General features: G+C 40.7%; 1 protein-coding gene across 1 annotated transcript in view; it reads left to right on the top strand.

Annotated features, from left to right (window-relative positions):
• The window catches only part of LOC124616494, a 162,206-nt gene that overhangs the window by 99,957 nt on the left and 45,309 nt on the right, over nucleotides 1–16,940 (top strand). The window lies entirely within an intron of this gene.

Raw genomic sequence — 16,940 nt, 5'->3', positions numbered from 1 at the left:
GAAGGAACTGGAAAAATTTTCTGGGAAATTCAGGAATACGGAAATGCAAGTCGCTGGGGAATGAAATCGATAGAAAGGAGCGAAGACGAAAAGGCTGCATGAAAAATATGAAGAAATCGGAAAATAAGTGGTTGTCTGAACGACTAAAAGTATAAAAACAACCTTCGGTGAAATTAAAAGGATGAGCTGTTGCATTAAGAGTACAGCGGAAATTTCTCTGTTAATTGCAAAGAAGAGAGGCGGTAGGTGGAAAGAGTAGAATGAAGCTCTATATGAGGGGGAAGATTTGTCTGAAGTGATAGGAGGAGAAACGGATTCGAATCAGAAGAGACAGGAGATTCAGTATTAGAATCAGAATTCAATAGAACTTTGGAAAGGTTAAGATTAAATAAGGCGGAAGGGACAGAGAATGTGCCATCAACATTTCTAAAATCATCGGTGGAAGCGGAAATAAAACGACTATTATCTTTGGTGTGTGGAATGTATGAGTCTGGAAATACACCATCTGACTTTCGGAAAAACGTTATCCACACAGTTCCGAAGACTACAAGAACCGACAAGTGCCAGAACAATGAGTTTAACAGCTCATCAGCCAAGTTACTGGCAAGAATAAAATACAGAAGAATGGAAAATGAAACTGAAGGTGTGTTACTTGACAAGCATTTCGGCTTTAGGAAATTTAAAGGCGCCAGAGAGGCAATTCTGACGTTGTGATTGATAATGGAACCATGACAAAAAAAAATATCTAAACCCGTTCATAGTATTTGTCAACCTGGAAAACGCGCTCGACAGTGTTACATGAAATTCGTATGAAAATAGGGGTAAGCTGTATGAAGAGGTGGCTATTGTGCAACATGTACTAGAGTCATGAATGAATAACAAGAGTGGAAGAGAGAGAACGAAGTGCTAGGTCAGTGATGTAGTCTTCGCCCCTACTGTTCAATCTATACATCGAAGAAGCAGTGGCGCAAAGGAACAACAAAGGAGTGGAATTAAAAGTCAGGGTGATACCAATTATAAGATTGTTTGATGACGTTGTTACCCTTAGTGAAAGTGAAGAATAATTACAGAATCTGCTGAATAGAATGAACTGTCTAATAAGTACAGAATATCTGTTGAGAGTAAAACGAAAAAAGATGGACGTAATGAGAAGTAGCACAAATGAGAACAGCGAGAAAGTTGACATTGGGATTAGAGATCACGAATTATTTTATTCAGAATATCTTTACAGGGAGTGTGATTTACTCATCCTTCGCATCTGGTTTAACAATTTTGGAAGAAGACTGTATACGTGGATGAGACCTGGAAACGCTGCCTTTCCAGGGGTAGTCGTGTCCTTTGACCTTAATTTATTTATACGAGGTTGATAAGTTTGACGAACAGAGGTTGTTGAGAGTCTCAGAGAGAGCATTGGGCAAGGATTGAAAGAAACAGAGGAAAGCAGTTCAGTAGCAGATGAATCTGTAGTTTTTAGATGTGAGATAGTAAATGCAGGAGAGAATAAAACAGGGAATAGACAAGGTCTAGTAGAAATTCTTCGAGATCATAGAAGATATTAAATTTTATGAAAGGAGAAGAAATATAAATGCAGAAAATGAAATAGGTGAAATGCAATGCGTAAGTCTAATAATAATAGTGACAGAAAGTGTAAAATCACTATGCAGGAATAGGTGGAGGACAAGTTCAAGTTTATAGAAGCATTTGTAATTAGGGGGAACATATGTACCACCTGTAGCAAAATTAAGAGGGCCCTTGGAGGAAAGAGAACCAGCTGTACGAATATTAAAAGGTCAGGTCTATAACCAGTACTATGGAAATTAGGGATTATATGAAAACACTGTACAAGGGAAAAGAAATAGGAATGGAAGAAGTAGATGAAGGCGAGACGGGAAATATGATGTTTCGGTGATAATTTGACAAGGCGTTAATATCACCAAATAGAAACAAGGCCCCTAGAGTAGGCGACATTCCCTCAGAACAAACGATAGGTGAACAAGGGGTCGGGGGGGGGGGGGGGGGGGTAGGGCTTGTCTGATGAAGTGATAGAAGAAGAGACAGAAATCGATAAATAAGAGATAGGTAAACCAGTATTGCAATATTGGAGTCAGAATTCAAAAGAGCTTTGAAGGACCTAAGGTCAAGTAAGGGATAGACACCATTCCATCGGATTTTATAAACTGATCGGGACAAGTGACAACTAAAGGAATATTCACGTTGGTCTGTAGAATGTGTGAGACTGACATTATACCATCAGACTTTCGGATAACATCATACACCCAGTTCCGAAGATTGTAAGAGCCAACAATTGCGAAAATTATCACGTGATCAGCTTTGTTAAGTTGCATACAAGTTACTGAAAAGAATAATATACGGAAGAACTGGAAAGAAGATTAAGGATCTGTTAGAGTATCAGAATATTTAGACCTGGAGAAAAGTTCAACAATGTAAAACGGCGCAGTATTTTCGAGATTCTGAGATAACAGGGGTAATATACAATATGTACAAGAACCAAGAGGAAACAATGCGGGTTGGTGACAGTGAAGGAAGGGCTTGGATTAAAAAGAGTGTAAGGCGGGTATGTAGTTTTTCGTCCCTTCTGTTATTTATACGTCAAAGAGGCAATGACGAAAATACTGTGACAGAAAGACTTAAGACTGTGATTAAAATTCAAGGTGAAAAAAACAACAGTGATAAGATACGCTGATGACATTGCTGCATTGGTACCCCCAGTGAAAGTGAAGAAGAGTTACACAACGTGTTGAACAGAGTGAAAAGAGTAGTGAATACAGAATATGAAGTGAGAGTAAATCGAAGGAAGACAAAAGTAATGTGAATTATCCAGAAATGAGAACACCAAGAAATTTAACATCAGTACTGATAATCACAAACTAGATGAAATTAAGGAATTCTGTTACCTAGACATAAAATAACCCATGACGTGCGGAGGAAGGACGGCATAAAAAGCACTGGCCGATACGGCATTTCTGGCAAAGAGAAATCTACTAGTCTCCAACATTGGCCTTAATTTGAGGAAGAAATTTATGAGAAAGTACTTTTGGAGCACAGCATCTGAGATGTGGGACTGTAGAGGAAGGTTCAAAACTAGGTGAACTGGAGGAGAAAGTCCTTCTCAGAATCGGCGAAGAAAGAAATATATGGATACCTCTGACAAGAAGAAGGAACACAGTGATAGTGCATCTGTTAAGACATCACGGAATAGTTTCCATGGCACATGGCATTAGAGGGAAGTGTAGACGGTAAAAAACGGTGGGGAAGGCAGAAATTCGAATGCATCGGACATAGGTTGCAGGTGTTATTCTGAGTTGTAAATTTTTGCACAAGAGACAGGAGATGAATTCGTGGTGGGCTGCATCAAACAAATCTGAAGACTAATGAATAAAAAAAGAAGAAAAAAGCCAGATCTTGTCTTGTACCGTTGTCATTATTCTAGACTCATGACAACCTGGACCAGCAACATAAACCACACACAAGAAAACTTTGTGAGATTTTGTCACATATCTAAGACGTGTTCTGAATAACTTAATTAGTTCGTTTGTTATGCACTCTGACGTAGTAACTCAGCTTTTGAGAGTGCCTGTGTACTTCGCATATCCAGTTAATACAGCGTCTCCAGAACCATGTACCCCGATTGGCACAACAGCTCCCAAGGGTTGTGGCCACAGAGCCACTACAGCATGTCACAGGCGTATCTCCATTGAGAGAGAATGTCGTGAATGCTCTACGATACTTCTATGAGACAGCATGAGTGTCCCAAAATCGAAATTTTCTGTTGTTTGGACTAAGAATCCATAGTACTGACAATACGAGAGGGCTTAGTGTGCTGAAAGGTTATCAGGAGATAAATAACGAATCGTAGCTACAAAGAACCAAATGCAATGCATAAAATCAAATAAGGAATAAAATAGAAGGAATGACTGGAAGGTTATGAACACAGTCACGGTACACAGATATTAGCCGTTATCTCCGCAATCCAAAAGCATTCTACCGTCGTATGGCTACACATGTTTGGGATAATCGTAACTCACTTGCGCAAGGAATTTCTAACAACTGTAAGGAGTGTGTCAGAACTTCCCATCGAAAACAATATAGCCAAATTAAGGCTTTTCTTTGCATTGTGTAAGCACTCAGATATCGATAGTGACAATCTGAGGGCGAAACATGGGAGCGCGATTCTAAGCACTGTTGTGAGATGAGTCAGTGGTGTCAGTCTAGGGCTCGGAGACGACGTGACATGCTGCCCTTAACACACTCAAGGCCTGGTTTGATCCACGCTGCCAGGAGAGATTTAGATGGCTTAACTACGCTTGAAGATGGATTTCGAGGCAAAATTCGCAAGCATAGCGTAAAGCGCAATTGCTGGGTTAGGCTCGTGATTGTTAGTCCGAGTCTGCAATAATCCCATGTTTGTCTTGTCAGTTAAAGAAGCCAAATAAATATGCCGTGGCTATTAAATGTTAATGTAACTTTGAAATTTAAATAATTTGTTAATCTGACACTCAGCCACTATTGATAATTATAAAGTCATTATCAGGCATTTCGCCATTATTAATACTTGTCAAACTATTATTGGTCATAATGATTTCTGAAGTTTTTAAATAGACTTAAATTACGAAATCCCTTCTTACAAGTTGTTTAGTTGTTAATAGGCCCAAGCAAACTCCTTTTTATTAAACTCATTCTTAGGAAGAATAAGCTTTCCCGGCTGCTGCTGCATGCTACTACAAATTGCTGTAAACCACTTGGAAAAAGCCAGTCTTCTAAAGAGGTGAGTGCAAAACTTAGGGCCAAAACTAAGACACTGACACACCGCAAAATATCATGAACTCTAATCCAATATATTCCGTTGCACAAGCCAGACTCTGTATCACTTGTAAACTCTTATTCAAAGACGCAGCCAGATAGCTTAGGTATTCATTGTTACAGGTTCATTTGTTCCTGTAGTTTTCCATATTCAAATACGCAGCCAGATAGCTTATCCAAATGTTAGTTTTAAGTTTTTCATGTAACGATCTGTTGAGGGTTTAAATACAGTCAACTGACACTCATGCAACACGCACGCATTGCATGCAGATTAGATTCCGATTACTGATAGCTCCACTTGTTTATTGAGATAGCTTAGGTATTCATTGTTACAGGCTCATTTGTTCCTGTAGTTTTACATATTCCAATACGCAGTGAGATAGCTTATCCAAATGTTAGTTTTAATTTTTCATGTAACGATCTGTTGAGGGTTTAAATACAGTCAAACTGACACTCATGCAACGCGCACACTGTGTATGCAGATTAGATTCCGATTACTGATAGCTCAAGTTGTTTATCGATCCCATTTTCACAGACGGTCACAGGCTTATAATTTGTTCTAGTAACGTCACATATTTGTTGTAGGTACGTTACAAAACCTATCCGCGTTCACGAAACCCCGTACTGCATCTCTCAAGGTAGGAAAAGCCCGTGTTATACGCTCCAAGGAGGTCCACTACTTTCTTCCTGATTTAGAAACTTCTAAGCATCATCCGTAGGAAACTATGTAAGATTCTGATCTTTCACACGAGCTTCACTGTAAAACAATTCGATTGGCTTTCGACTTGGTGAATTGCTTAACCCCATCATTAATTGCAACTTTTTATTGGGTATTGTCTCCGCTGTGATATCTCCTCCAACCCAAAGACATAAAATGTCTGACAGACATCAAAGCTAAATTTGGAAATAAATTGAAAATGTTTTTCCTTGACAACACCTTCTGTTCTGTAGAATAATTTCTGTTTTTGTAATTTGTAAAAGATGATGGATACGAATTATTAACTCACAACAATGCTGAAAAATAATAACGCAACTGATCAGCAGTTGCCATATATACATACCAATGTGTATTGTGAATGAAAAATGAGTCGTCGCACATCATTAAAGTTAATTGTAGAAATGACCCAAGGGACATGAAACTAGCTAAACACCATTGTAAAAAATCCCCGTGAATAAACGATAACAGCGTTATACAAATTATGTGTGGGAGATGACGTTGCAAAATATTTTGAGCTATGATAAAAACTCAAGTTATTTCAACTGGAATCAAGACCATCGACTGAAACAAGGAAAGGTGGTTGAAGGCTATACTGCCGCTGGAAAAATAGGTGTTCGTGGCATGGTTCAAAATGCTTCAAATGGCTCTGAGCACTATGGGACTTAACATCTGAGGTTATCAGTCCCCTAGAACTTAGATCTACTTAAACCTAACTAACCTAAGGACATCACACACACTCATGCCCAAGGCAGGATTCGAACCTGCGACCGTAGCGGTCGCGCGGTTCCAGGCTGAAGCGCCCCCACTGGCCGGCTCGTGGCATGGTATATGTTGTTCTTTCACTTGACAATCTTACCGAACTTTGGTAAAGGTCCTACATCTCTTGCATGCCAGCGCAATGAGCAAGATGTGACTTATACCTCCCAAGGAGCACGCAAAACTCGCTCACTAGTGAAATAAACTGCCCGAAGCTGCGGTGTGCAGTACAGCAAAATCACTCTGATATTTACTTGCTATCATAAGGGGAAACTACAGCCGTAATTTTTCGCAGCTTTAGTGTATGCTTATATGATGACGGCGTCCTCTTGGGTAAAATATTCCGGACGTAAAACAGTAAGCCATTCGGATCTCCGGGCGGGGACTACTCAGGATGACGTCGTTATCAGGAGAAAGAAAACGCGTTCTACTGGTCGGAGTGTGGAATGTCAGATCCCATAACCGGGCAGGTAGCTTAGAAAATTTTAAAAGGGAAATGGACAGGTTAAAGTTAGATATAGTGCAAAATTAGTGAAGTTAGGTGGTAGGAGAAACAAGACTTCTGGTCAGGTGACTACAGGGTTATAAATATAAAATCAAATAGGGGTAATGCAGGAGTAGGTTTAATAATGAATAAAAGGAGTGCCGGTAAACTACTACAAACAGCATAGTGAAAGTATTATAGTGGCCAAGACAGACACGAAGCCCACCCCTACCACAGTACTACAAGTTTATATGCCAACTAGCTTCGCAGATGACGAAGAGAGTGATTAAATGTATTATGAGATAAAAGAAATTATTCAGATAGTGAAGGAAGACGAAAACGTAATAGTCATTGGTGACTGGAATTCGGTCGTAGGAAAAGGAAGAGAAGGAAACGTAGTAGGTGAACTTGGAATGGGGGTAAGGAGTGAAAGAGCAAGGCACCTGGTCAAATTTTGCAAAGAGCATAACTTAATCATGGCTAACACTGGGTTCAAGAATCATGAAAGAAGGTTGCATACATGGAAGAGGCCTGGAGATACTACTAGGTTTCAAATAGATTATATAATGCTAAGACAGACATTTAGGAACCAGGTTTTAAAATGTATGACATTCCAGGGACAGATAAAGACTCTGACTACAAACTATTGGTTATGAACTAAAGATTAAAACTGAAGAGACTGTGAAAAGGTGGGAATTTAAGCAGATGGGACGTGGATAAACTGTCACAATCAGAGGTTGTAGAGAGTTTTAGGGAGAGCATAGGCCACCATTGACAAGAACACAGCATTGACAGAACACAGCATGTTGTTATCAATGGAGAGACGTCTACAGACGTTAAAGTAACCTCTGGCGTGCCACAGGGGAGTGTTATGGGACCATTGCTTTTCACAATATATATAAATGACCTAGTAGATAATGTCGGAAGTTCAATGCGGCTTTTCGCGGATGATGCTGTAGTATACAGAGAGGTTGCAGCATTAGAGGATTGTGGCGAGGTGCAGGAAGATCTGCGGCGGATAGGCACTTGGTGCAGGGAGTGGCAACTGTCCCTTAACATAGACAAATGTAATGTATTGCGAATACATGGAAAGAAGGATCCTTTATTGTATGATTATATGATAGCGGAACAAACACTGGTAGCAGTTATTTCTGTAAAATATCTGGGAGTATGCGTGCGTAACGATTTGAAGTGGAATGATCATATAAAATTAATTGTTGGTAAGGCGGGTACCAGGTTGAGATTCATTGGGAGAGTGCTTAGAAAATGTAGTCCATCAACAAAGGAGGTGGCTTACAAAACACTCGTTCGACCTATACTTGAGTATTGCTCATCAGTGTGCGATCCGTACCAGATTGGCTTGACGGAGGAGATAGAGAAGATCCAGAGAAGATCGGCGCGTTTCGTCACAGGGTTATTTGGTAACCGTGATAGCGTTACGGAAATGTTTAATAAACTCAAGTGGCACACTCTGCAAGAGAGGCGCTCTGCATCGCGGTGTAGCTTGCTCGCTAGGTTTCGAGAGGGTGCGTTTCTGGATGAGGTATCGAATATATTGCTTCCCCCTACTTATACCTCCTGAGGAGATCATGATGTAAAATTAGAGAGATTAGAGCGCGCACGGAGGCTTTCAGACAGTCGTTCTTCCCGCGAACCATACGCGACTGGAACAGGAAAGGGAGGTAATGACAGTGGCACGTAAAGTGCCCTCCGCCACACACCATTGGGTGGCTTGCGGAGTATAAATGTAGATGTAGATGTAGAAATACAGTAGATGAAGAATGGGTAGCTTTGAGATATGAAATAGTAAGCCAGCAGATGATCAAGAGGGTAAAAAGGCGAGGGCTGGTATAAATCCTTAGGTAACAGAAGAAATATTGAATATAATTGATGAAAGGATAAAATAGAAAAATGCAGTAAATAAAGCAGGCAAAAAGGAATACAAACTTCTCAAAACTGGGATCGACATGAAGTGCAAAATGACTAAGAAGGGATGGCTGGAGGACAAATGTAAGGATGTAGAGGCATATACCACTATTGGGAAGACAGAAACTGCTTACAGGAAAATTAAAGAGGCCTTCGGAGAAAAGAGAACCACTTGCATGAATATCAAGAACTCAGATGGAAACCCAGTTCTAAGCAAAGGAGGGAAAGCTGAAAGGTAGAAGGAGTATATAGAGGGTCTATACAATGGCGGTGTGTATAGAATCTCAGAGTACATGTTAGACTTCATTCTAGTGTTCACCCAAGCAGTGAACGATTTACCTCTAACGCACGAGGCTGCCCAAATTCCAACTTTTCCACCACCAAAATTTCTGCTGTCTTACGTGCTGCTTTGTTCTCAGATCATGCTAATATACTGAAATCCATCTAGCCTATATAAGTTAAATTTCTTCCCATCACTGAAGATCACTTTGAGTTATGAAAAAATTTAGGTCACTCTGTCATGATTGTTTTTATCTTTCGTGTATCTACAGAGAAGTAGTAAATACAGTAGTGGCAGGATTCCTACGAAGGTATTTTACTGGGCCTGAAGCAATATCTATCAAATTTGTTACGATGACTCTGTTGATCACAAGTGGCTGCAGGCTCAGGTCGAGACTCCAGCAGATCGCCTCATTGGTTTTTGAACTAGCCACTCTGTTTTGTCCAGCAGACTCCGGTATCAGTTGCTGCCTTCCTTTTTTTTCGTGGTGAGATGTCCAATCTGTATACCATACGTGGGGGACTGCTACCACTGACTTCCAGAAGTGCTAGTTTCCTCAGATATTAGGAAGAACGTCTTTGTAGTTTATATGGTGGCAGATGAGGTTCAAATGGCTCTGAGCACTACGCGACTTAACTTCTGAGGTCATCAGTCGCCTAGAACTTAGAACTAATTAAACCTAACTAACCTAAGGACATTACTCACCCATGCCCAAGGCAGGATTCGAACCTGCGACCATAGCGGTCGATCGGCTCCAGACAGCAGCGCCTAGAACCGCATGGCCACTCCGGCCGGCTTCAGCCTCTGAGGTGCGCCTGAATATGTGAGCACTTGCAAATAAAACGCTTAAGTCCTCGGTTCGATTCTTGGTTCTCGTTGTTGTTGTTGTGGTCTTCAGTCCTAAGACTGGTTTGATGCAGCTCTCCATGCTACTCTATCCTGTGCAAGCTTCTTCATCTCCCAGTACCTACTGCAACCTTCATCCTTCTGAATCTGCTTAGTGTATTCATCTCTTGGTCTCCCTCTACGATTTTTACCCTCAACGCTGCCTTCCAATACTGAATTGGTGATCCCTTGATGCCTCAGAACATGTCCTACCAACCGATCCCTTCTTCTGGTCAAGTTGTTCCACAAACTTCTCTTCTCCCCAATCCTATTCAATACTTCCTTATTAGTTATGTGATCTACCCATCTAATCTTCAGCATTCTTCTGCAGCACCACATTTCCAAACCTTCTACTCTCTTCTTGTCCAAACTATTTATCGTCCATGTTTTGCTTCCATACATGGCTACGCTCCATGCAAATACTTTCAGAAATGACTTCCTGACACTTAAATCTATACTCGATGTTAACAAATTTCTCTTCTTCAGAGACGCTTTCCATCCCATTGCCAGTCTATATTTTATATCCTCTCTACTTCGACCATCATCAGTTATTTTGCTCCCCAAATAGCAAAACTCCTTTACTACTTTAAGTGTCTCATTTCCTAATCTAATTCCCTCAGCATCACCCGACTTAATTTTACTACAATCCATTATCCTCGTTTTGTTTTTGTTGATGTTCATCTTACATCCTCCCTTCAAGACACTGTCCATTCCATTCAACTGCTCTTCCAAGTCCTTTGCTGTCTCTGACAGAATTACAATGTCATCGGCGAACCTCAAAGTTTTTGTTTCTTCTCCATGGATTATAATACCTACTCCGAATTTTTCTTTTGTTTCCTTTACTGCTTGCTCAATATACAGATTGAATAACATCTGGGAGAGGTTACAGCCCTGTGTTACTCCCTTCCCAACCACTGCTTCCCTTTCATGTCCCTCGACTCTAATAACTGCCATCTGGTTTCTACACAAATTGTAAATAGCCTTTCGCTCCCTGTATTTTACCCCTACCACCCTCAGAATTTCAAAGAGAGTATTCCAGTCAACATTGTCAAAAGCTTTCTCTAAGTCTACAAACGCTAGACACGTAGGTTTGCCTTTCCTTAATCTTTCTTCTAAGATAAGTCGTAGCGTCAGTATTGCCTCACGTGTTCCAGTTCTACGGAATCCAAACTGATCTTCCCCGAAGTCGGCTTCTACTAGTTTTTCCATTCGTCTGTAAAGAATTCGTGTTAGTATTTTGCAGCTGTGGCTTATTAAACTGATTGTTCGGTAATTTTCACATCTGTCAACACCTGCTTTCTTTGGGATTGGAATTATTATATTCTTCTTGAAGTCTGAGGGTATTTCGCCTGTTTCACACATCTTGCTCACCAGATGGTAGAGTTTTGTCAGGACTGGTTCTCCCAAGGCCGTCAGTAGTTCTAAAGGAATGTTGTCTACTCCGGGGGCCTTGTTTCGACTCAGATCTTTCAGTGCTCTGTCATACTCTTCACGCAGTATCGTATCTCCCATTTCATCTTCATCTACATGCTCTTCCATTTTCATAATATTGTCCTCAAGTACACCGCCCTTGTATAGACCCTCTATATACTCCTTCCACCTTTCTGCTTTCCCTTCTTTGCTTAGAACTGGGTTTCCATTTGAGCTCTTGATATTCATACAAATCGTTCTCTTATCTCCAAAGGTCTCTTTAATTTTCCTGTAGGCTGTATCTATCTTATCCTTAGTGAGATAAGCCTCTACATCTTTACATTTGTCCTTTAGCCATCCCTGCTTAGCCATTTTGCACTTCCTGTCGATCTCATTTTTGAGACGTTTGTATTCCTTTTTGCCTGCTTCATTTACTGCATTTTTATATTTTCTCCCTTCATCAATTAAATTCAATATTTCTTCTGTTACCCAAGGATTTCTACTAGCCCTCATCTTTTAACCTACTTGATCCTCTGCTGCCTTCACTACTTCATCCCTCAAAGCTACCCATTCTTGTTCTACTGTATTTCTTTCCCCCATTCCTGTCAATTGTTCCCTTATGCTCTCCCTGAATGCACAACCTCTGGTTCTTTCAATTTATCCAGGTCCCATCTCCTTAAATTCCCACCTTTTTGTAGTTTCTTCAGTTTTAATCTACAGGTCATAACCAATAGATTGTGGGCAGGGTCCACATCTGCCCCTGGAAATGTCTTTCAATTTAAAACCTGATTCCTCAATCTCTGTCTTAGCATTATATAATCTATTTGAAATCTGTTGCAAGGCCAGATCAGTCAATCATCCAGACTGTTGCCCTTGGAACTACTGAAAAGGCTGCTGCGCCTCTTCAGGAACCACACGTTTGTCTGGTCTCTCAACAGATACCCCTCCATTTGGTTGCACCTACGGTACGGCTGTCTATATCGCTGAGGCACGCAAGCCTCCTCACCAACGGCAAGGTCCATGGTTCATGGGGGGGTCTTGGTTCTTAAGGCAGCTTTAATCTGGTAGAAAGTTTCAAATCAGCCGAGGCTCCGCTGAATGGTGGAAATTCATTCTCAACATTGTACGTGGCCTCCGATAATGTGTTTCCGGCTGAGCCAGAACAGAAGCATTTTTCTTTCTCTCGATACCATATTGATCGTGCATGTGGACTAATTTACTCACACTGCTTGGTAAATACTGTTCAACCATTGAGATTCAGTAAGCCTTCCTCCGTATCATGCGGCAGCTGCGGAGCTGGCCATTGGCATGATGAGAATGTTATCGAGTACGTCATTCTGTCACTCATATGTAGTCTCTGCCCGTAATTCTATGAATGCCAATTACTTGTTAACTGACGCGTTCCCTTGACATTAATATCGATGTGAAAATGTGTTTATCTACCGCTATCAGGAAATTACACATGTTCTCACATTGTGAAACAGCAGTTGTCAGTGTCAGATAATAAGCGAATGCATCTGGAGGTATGCGTTGCTCCTTATCACTGATGCTGACGTTCATGCGGCTGTGTTTGACGAAAGAGCCTGTTGAGGGGTTATTTAAGCGGTGCGAGTGTAAGTCTAAGCCACCTATTGCGGACAGTAACTGACCTGAGCAAACATGAGAGGTAAGAGCCACTTGCCGCGATGTTGGCACTTTTTTTTTATTTTACTATAGCTTCTACTTGGTTAGAAAATATATCATGTATAAATAAACTAAAATGTTCGAATAGAGTTCATGCCAAAAGTTCACTTGACTCTATGATTTGTTGTGTACTAAGGTTTCTCAGGGTTAAACAACCTCAGATATTTACTTAGTAGGTAAGGGAGTTGATTAACTCTGTACCTGTAAAGCAATAGCTGAGATAAGTTTGGCTAGAGCCGACAGAGAGAGATTCTGAGACTTCTGAAAGCATGTATACGTTAAGGTCACAATCTTCTTATAACGACGTTAGCACATCTAAATGCAGTGCATACCTTTATCTAAGTATAAGACATTGAAACTAGTAGGAGAGACAAAGCAAAGCGACGTTTTTCTCGTGCACAGCAGCGACAGCGGGTATTGCGGCACAATTCAAACGATATCTAATGTTTGCTAATAATAATTCCTAACAGACTACGATTACCACTGACGTAACGTTAGAAGCAATACATTTGTGACAGCTGTATTTTATTATACTCCATATTTAGTAAGCCAATGACTAACGTCTAGCATCCCATTAAATTCTTATGCTAGTTAAGTTTATAAAGGATAGAGAAGTATGTCGAACGTAGAATATAACAAGGAAAAGTTCTTCCGAAGGATGTTAATTTTACTTTAAATACAGTTCATTCTGTTACAGTGGGAGGAATATGAGGTGAGCACTGAGGCTTCCCAAGAGTATTGCTCACATCGAAAGAGCAAATCGTCGAAACTTCTTAGCTTTACTTAAAACGAAACTTTCGCACAGAGCAACAAATAAACGAATTAATTGTTAGCAAGCTTATCTGATAAGATGCGTGTTACATCGTGCTTTACGTTTCAGGATTTCCACTACTTGCGACCGTCGTGCTAGCGGCCTTGGTTGGAAGCAGCAGTGCAGCTTCCATCAGAAAGGTGACTGTGGTAAGTGTATCCAGCAACCTGCGTATTATGTTGCGTGTTCTTTAGTAAGAAACTAGCTGCTCGGTTAATGTATTCGATTGAAAATGTAGATGGGTGTACAGATTTACTGTGTGATTCATTGAGGATGCAAGTCAGCAAGTTAATAGTACTAACTTAGTATTATTCAAATTTACTCTCTCTAAATACAAAGTGCGTATCTGAAAATCAGCAAAGATGAAATAATGTTGCTAACTATTACTTAATAGAACTTTCTCGGTCCATTTGTTTTAGGAAAAGAGATATCAATTTTTAAAAAAATGTTCAGAATTGTGGATTCAGTTAGAGGCTAAGTCTAATCTGCTATTATTTGTTGTCTTCGTAGAGCAATACTTCTACAGTTATATTCAGTCGTTGAGACAAAACGAAATTAGGATAAAACGATTAACAATCCTTATATCTAAGGTGTGTTTAGAAATTCCCGTTACAAGCTTCTAGGACTTGTGGAGGGGAGAGAGTGTATAATATATTGAACTGGAACCCATGTTTGGAAACATACCGTTTCCATGCTACAACCATTTGAAAACATGTTGGAAACGAGACCACTTTACACGAAATTGATTAGGCAGCACCAAGGACGTTTCACAACTTCATTCACTAATAGCAAAACAAGTTGCTCGTTTACTCGTTCGTGGGTTCTCTTCAACGTGATGCAGAACAGCCTCTTCCAATTCAGGTGTGCGGCTTCTCCTTGGTGCGTCGTAGTCACGTGTGCTGACGGCGAAGCTACCATTTCTCGATGCCGTTAGGTAATTGTTGCGCAAAGAGTATGCGATGTGTTCGGACGGTGTGGAAAACGATCTTGATAAAGACGACGAGCATCGCTTCCCCTACCGCGAGCATCGCCATTCAGAAGGATCCATCGGTGTAATCTGCAAACATGTACTCATCTATGTTCCTCTGTGCAGACATTTGCATGAGCCTCGAACCAGATCAGAGAGGCAGGACAGACGTCAAATGACATCAGCCAATCAGACATAACAGCCCCCCACCATGGGTACCCTGTTGCATACTTACCTACCAATAATGTTTTCAAACGGCTGCAGCAAGAACACGGTACATTTCCGAACATGGGTTTCTATTCATAGATTATGTACTCACTCCCCTCTACAAGTCAAAGAAGTTTGTAACGTAGCCGGACGCTGGGGCCGAGCGGTTCTAGGCACTTCAGTCCGGAACCGCGCGACTGCTACGGTCAAAGTTCGAATCCTGCCTCGGGCATGGATGTGTGTGATGTCCTTGTGTTAGTTAAGTTTAAGTAGTTCTAAGTTCTATGAGACTGATGACCTCAGATGTTAAGTCCCATAGTGCTCAGAGCCATTGGAAACTTTTTGTAACGGGAATTTCCGAACACCCTGTATATTGAAAGTGAACCTACTAGTAATTAAGGCAGAAAAATATTATTGGAATGGAATAATTATATACAGTAAAGTCTAGACTTAGAAGGCTTTCATTTGTACGAGCTCTTCAATGAAGTTATATATCTTAAACAAAGAATCTGTAAAAATTTTTCGCATTAGATTGCAAGTGCATTCAGTCACAGGTACGAGAAAACCACGATGAGTTAACCAGACACAATCATCGTCAGTGTAAAATTTGAGCTGGAAATCTATTTTCGTGGCAATACTTGTCTTCCATTTTTAGAAATAAATGTCTTGAAGGCTGCTATGTCACACATTCTCGCTGTAAAATGCTGGGTCCTTTCTCTCTCGAACGTCTTCTCTAGTATTGATCAGTAAGAAAAAATCATATATTTTCTTGCAAGTAGCAAGAGTTTAGCATCCCGGAATTTGAGAAGAAGCGCAGAACAGTTAGTACATATCAAAAAATTATAAGCTAACTGGTTACACTAATATAATGCTATACTTAGTATTATGAAAGTTACAGATTCAGAGTGAAACGTTTACCGCAAATAGCTGGTAAAACACTAACAGCTTAAGAATTTTCGTACACGGTTCCATCCTGTCTACAGTAATAAAGCCGGCCGGTGTGCTCGTGCGGTTCTAGGTGCTTCAGTCTGGAACCGCGTGACCCCTACGGTCGCAGGTTCGAATCCTGCCTCGGGCACGGTTGTGTGTGATGTCCTTAGGTTAGTTAGGTTTAAGTAGTTCTAAGTTATAGGGGACCGATGGCCACAGATGTTAAGTCCCATAGTGCTCAGAGCCATTTACAGTAATACAATTTCAATGAAATAGCACTGAATTTCTATTATATTTGTGTAGGATGAACCACATGTCCACTGACAAAATTTCGAGCCGCGCGGGATTAGCCGAGCGGTGTAAGGCGCTGCAGTCATGACAAAATTTCGAGCCGCGCGGGATTAGCCGAGCGGTGTAAGGCGCTGCAGTCATGAACTGTGCGGCTGGTCCCGGCGGAGGTTCGCGTCCTCCCTAGGGCATGGGTGTGTGTGTTGGTCCTTAGGATAATTTAGGTTAAGTAGTGTGTAAGCTTAGGGACTGATGACCTTAGCAGTTAAGTCCCATAAGACTTCACACATATTTGAACACAAAATTTCGAAGATAATCAGAGATATTTTCTTAGTAGTTTGACGGAAGAGACAATTATTCTCTGGTGGCACATTACAGAGTAATACTGTAATTATTAATTATACTGTCGGTACAGATGTTATTGCTGCAGATGCAGGAACATCGGTTTTGGGACTGTTTTCCATTGCAATAACTGGAGCCAATTAAGACTTACATATCAGCAAACACTCTGTCAGTAAACGTATCCATAGTAATATATATCAATGGTAATTTACAGTCAACACTCCCGTAAAAACAAAGCTGAATCGGATGCAAGTATTACAAATCACGCTTCAGGATGAATAGTAGGCATTACTTTTGTCAACAGAAATACCACTAGTGAATGCACGAAGTTTGTTTCCAAGTAAGTCACACAGCACGTACTACCGGTATTTCCATAATGATGCAAACAATTTCAGTACACATACAAAGGAAAATGGCGATAAAAAAGTCAGA

Source organism: Schistocerca americana, chromosome 5 (genome assembly GCF_021461395.2).
Source record: "Schistocerca americana isolate TAMUIC-IGC-003095 chromosome 5, iqSchAmer2.1, whole genome shotgun sequence".
In the NCBI taxonomy this organism is placed as follows: Eukaryota; Metazoa; Arthropoda; class Insecta; order Orthoptera; family Acrididae; genus Schistocerca; species Schistocerca americana.
The sequence above is the reverse complement of the archived record's forward strand: the minus strand, read 5'-3'. Positions and strand labels throughout refer to the sequence as shown.